This window comes from Tinamus guttatus, unplaced genomic scaffold (assembly GCF_059628265.1).
Source record: "Tinamus guttatus ecotype Peru unplaced genomic scaffold, ASM5962826v1 Tinamus_guttatus_pri_ptg000445l, whole genome shotgun sequence".
Classification (NCBI taxonomy): domain Eukaryota; kingdom Metazoa; phylum Chordata; class Aves; order Tinamiformes; family Tinamidae; genus Tinamus; species Tinamus guttatus.
Window position 1 is genome coordinate 612,501 of NW_028288979.1, and position 5,000 is coordinate 617,500.

Genomic DNA, 5,000 nt, shown 5'->3' on the forward strand with positions numbered 1-5,000 from the left:
GAAGAAGAAGAAGAAGAAGAAGACGAAGAAGAAGAAGAAGAAGAAGAAGAAGAAAGAAGAAAAAAGAAGAAAAAAAAGAAGAAAAAAAGAAGAAGAAGAAGAAGAAAAAAGAAGAAAAAAGAAGAAAAAAAAAGAAGAAAAAAAGAAGAAAAAAGAAGAAGAAGAAGAAGAACAAGAACAAGAAGAAGAAGAAGAACAAGAACAAGAAGAAGAAGAAGAAGAAGAAGAAGAAGAAGAAGAAGAAGAAGAAGAAGAAGAAGAAGAAGAAGAAAAAGAAGAACAAGAAGAACAACAAGAACAAGAACAAGAAGAAGAACAAGAACAAGAAGAAGAAGAAGAAGAACAAGAAGAAGAAGAAGAAGAAGAAGAACAAGAAGAAGAACACGAAGAAGAACAAGAAGAACAAGAAGAACAAGAAGAACAAGAAGAAGAAGAAGAAGAAGAAGAAGAAGAAGAACAAGAACAAGAAGAGCAAGAACAAGAAAGAAGAACAAGAAGAAGAAGAACAAGAACAAGAACAAGAAGAAGAAGAAGAAGAACAAGAAGAAGAACAAGAAGAAGAAGAAGAACAAGAAGAACAAGAAGAAGAAGAAGAACAACAAGAAGAAGAAGAAGAACAAGAAGAAGAAGAACAAGAAGAAGAGCAAGAAGAAGAAGAAGAAGAAGAAGAAGAAGAAGAAGAAGAAGAAGAAGAAGAAGAAGAAGAAGAAGAAGAAGAAGAAGAAGAAGAGAAGAAAAAGAAGAAGAAGAAGAATAACAAGAAGAACCACAACAAGAAGAAGAAGAAGAAGAGGAAGAACAAGAAGAACAAGAACAGGAAGAACAAGAGCAAGAACAAGAAGAAGAAGAAGAAGAAGAAGAAGAAGAAGAAGAAGAAGAAGAAGAAAAGAAGAAGAACAAGAACAAGAAGAAGAAGAAGAACATGAACAAGAAGAAGAAGAAGAAGAAGAAGAAGAAGAAGAAGAAGAAGAAGAAGAAGAAGAAGAAGAAGAAGAAGAAGAAGAAGAACAAGAACAAGAAGAAGAAGAAGAAGAAGAAGAAGAAGAAGAAGAAGAAGAAGAAGAAGAAGAAGAAGAAAAAGAAGGAGAAGAAGAAGAAGAAGAAAAAGAAGGAGAAGAAGAAGAAGAACAAGAAGAAGAAGAAGAAGAAAAAGAAGAAGAACAAGAAGAACAAGAAGAAGAAGAAGAAGAACAAGAAGAACAAGAACAGGAAGAACAAGAGCAAGAACAAGAACAAGAAGAAGAAGAAGAAGAAGAAGAAGAAGAAAAGAAGAAGAACAAGATCAAGAAGAAGAAGAAGAACAAGAACAAGAAGAAGAACAAGAACAAGAAGAAGAACAAGAAGAAGAACAAGAAGAACAAGAAGAAGAAGAAGAAGAAGAAGAAGAAGAAGAACAGGAAGAATAAGAATAAGAATAAGAAGAAGAAGAAGAAGAAGAACAGGAAGAATAAGAATAAGAAGAAGAAGAAGAAGAAGAAGAAGAAGAACAAGAACAAGAACAAGAACAAGAAGAAGAACAAGAAGAAGAACAAGAAGAACAAGAAGAAGAAGAAGAAGAACAAGAAGAAGAACAAGAAGAAGAAGAAGAACAAGAACAAGAACAAGAAGAAGAACAAGAACAAGAACAAGAAGTAGAACAAGAAGAAGAACAAGAAGAACAAGAAGAAGAAGAACAAGAAGAAGAAGAACAAGAAGAAGAAGAACAAGAACAAGAAGAAGAACAAGAACAACAAGAAGAAGAAGAACAGGAAGAAGAAAAAGAAGGAGAAGAAGAAAAAGAAGAAGAAGAACAACAAGAAGAAGAAGAAGAAGAACAAGAAGAAGAAGAAGAAGAAAAAGAAGAAGAACAAGAAGAACAAGAAGAAGAAGAAGAAGAACAAGAAGAACAAGAACAGGAAGAACAAGAGCAAGAACAAGAACAAGAAGAAGAAGAAGAAGAAGAAGAAAAGAAGAAGAACAAGATCAAGAAGAAGAAGAAGAACAAGAACAAGATGAAGAACAAGAACAAGAAGAAGAACAAGAAGAAGAACAAGAAGAACAAGAAGAAGAAGAAGAAGAAGAAGAAGAAGAAGAAGAAGAAGAAGAAGAACAGGAAGAATAAGAATAAGAATAAGAAGAAGAAGAAGAAGAAGAACAGGAAGAATAAGAAGAAGAAGAAGAAGAAGAAGAAGAAGAAGAACAAGAACAAGAACAAGAACAAGAAGAAGAACAAGAAGAAGAACAAGAAGAACAAGAAGAAGAAGAAGAAGAACAAGAAGAAGAACAAGAAGAAGAAGAAGAACAAGAACAAGAACAAGAAGAAGAACAAGAACAAGAACAAGAAGTAGAACAAGAAGAAGAACAAGAAGAACAAGAAGAAGAAGAACAAGAAGAAGAAGAACAAGAAGAAGAAGAACAAGAACAAGAAGAAGAACAAGAACAACAAGAAGAAGAAGAACAGGAAGAAGAAGAAGAAGAAGAAGAAGAAGAAGAAGAAGAAGAAGAAGAAGAAGAAGAAGAAGAAGAAGAAGAAGAAGAACAAGAAGAAGAAGAAGAAGAAGAAGAAGAAGAACAGGAAGAAGAAGAAGAAGAAGAAGAAGAACAGGAAGAAGAAGAACAGGAAGAAGAAGAAAAAGAAGAAAAAGAAGAAGAAGAAGAATAACAAGAAGAACCACAAGAAGAAGAAGAAGAAGAAGAACAAGAAAAAGAAGAAGAAGAAGAACAAGAAGAAGAGCAAGAACAAGAAGAAGAAGAAGAAGAAGAAGAAGAACAAGAAGAAGAACAAGAAGAACAAGAACAAGAAGAAGAAGAAGAACAAGAAGAAGAAGAAGAAGAAGAAGAAGAAGAAGAAGAAGAAGAAGAAGAAGAAGAAGAAGAAGAAGAAGAAGAAGAAGAAGAAGAACAACAACAACAACAACAAGAAGAAGAAGAACAAGAAGAAGAAGAAGAAGAACAAGAAGAAGAAGAACAAGAAGAACAAGAAGAACCACAAGAAGAAGAAGAAGAAGAGGAAGAACAAGAAGAAGAAGAAGAAGAACAAGAACAAGAAGAAGAACAAGAAGAAGAAGAACAAGAACAAGAAGAAGAACAAGAAGAAGAAGAAGAAGAACAAGAAGAACAAGAAGAACAAGAAGAACAAGAACAGGAAGAACAAGAGCAAGAAGAAGAAGAAGAAGAAGAAGAAGAAGAAGAAGAAGAAGAAGAAGAAGAAGAAGAAAAGAAGAAGAACAAGAACAAGAAGAAGAACAAGAACAAGAAGAACAAGAAGAACAAGAAGAAGAACAAGAAGAACAAGAAGAAGAACAAGAAGAACAAGAAGAACAAGAAGAAGAACAAGAAGAACAAGAAGAACAAGAACAGGAAGAACAAGAGCAAGAAGAAGAAGAAGAAGAAGAAGAAGAAGAAGAAGAAGAAGAAGAAGAAGACGAAGAAGAAGAAGAAGAAGAAGAAGAAGAAAGAAGAAAAAAGAAGAAAAAAAAGAAGAAAAAAAGAAGAAGAAGAAGAAGAAAAAAGAAGAAAAAAGAAGAAAAAAAAAGAAGAAAAAAAAGAAGAAAAAAGAAGAAGAAGAAGAAGAACAAGAACAAGAAGAAGAAGAAGAACAAGAACAAGAAGAAGAAGAAGAAGAAGAAGAAGAAGAAGAAGAAGAAGAAGAAGAAGAAGAAGAAGAAGAAGAAAAAGAAGAACAAGAAGAACAACAAGAACAAGAACAAGAAGAAGAACAAGAACAAGAAGAAGAAGAAGAAGAACAAGAAGAAGAAGAAGAAGAAGAAGAACAAGAAGAAGAACACGAAGAAGAACAAGAAGAACAAGAAGAACAAGAAGAACAAGAAGAAGAAGAAGAAGAAGAAGAAGAAGAAGAACAAGAACAAGAAGAGCAAGAACAAGAACAAGAAGAACAAGAAGAAGAAGAACAAGAACAAGAACAAGAAGAAGAAGAAGAAGAACAAGAAGAAGAACAAGAAGAAGAAGAAGAACAAGAAGAACAAGAAGAAGAAGAAGAACAACAAGAAGAAGAAGAAGAACAAGAAGAAGAAGAACAAGAAGAAGAGCAAGAAGAAGAAGAAGAAGAAGAAGAAGAAGAAGAAGAAGAAGAAGAAGAAGAAGAAGAAGAAGAAGGAGAAGAAAAAGAAGAAGAAGAAGAATAACAAGAAGAACCACAACAAGAAGAAGAAGAAGAAGAGGAAGAACAAGAAGAACAAGAACAGGAAGAACAAGAGCAAGAACAAGAAGAAGAAGAAGAAGAAGAAGAAGAAGAAGAAGAAGAAGAAGAAGAAAAGAAGAAGAACAAGAACAAGAAGAAGAAGAAGAACATGAACAAGAAGAAGAAGAAGAAGAAGAAGAAGAAGAAGAAGAAGAAGAAGAAGAAGAAGAAGAAGAAGAAGAAGAAGAAGAAGAAGAAGAACAAGAACAAGAAGAAGAAGAAGAAGAAGAAGAACAGGAAGAATAAGAAGAAGAAGAAGAAGAAAAAGAAGAAGAAGAAGAAGAAGAACAGGAAGAATAATAATAATAATAATAATAATAATAATAATAATAATAATAATAATAATAATAATAATAATAAGAAGAAGAAGAAGAAGAAGAAGAAGAAGAAGAAGAAGAAGAAGAAAAAGAAGGAGAAGAAGAAGAAGAAGAAGAAGAAGAAGAAGAAGAAGAAGAAGAAAAAGAAGGAGAAGAAGAAGAAAAAGAAAAAGAAGAAGAACAAGAAGAACAAGAAGAAGAAGAAGAAGAACAAGAAGAACAAGAACAGGAAGAACAAGAGCAAGAACAAGAACAAGAAGAAGAAGAAGAAGAAGAAGAAGAAGAAAAGAAGAAGAACAAGATCAAGAAGAAGAAGAAGAACAAGAACAAGAAGAAGAACAAGAACAAGAAGAAGAACAAGAAGAAGAACAAGAAGAACAAGAAGAAGAAGAAGAAGAAGAAGAAGAAGAAGAACAGGAAGAATAAGAATAAGAATAAGAAGAAGAAGAAGAAGAAGAACAGGAAGAATAAGAAGAAGAAGAAGAAGAAGAAGAAGAAGAAGA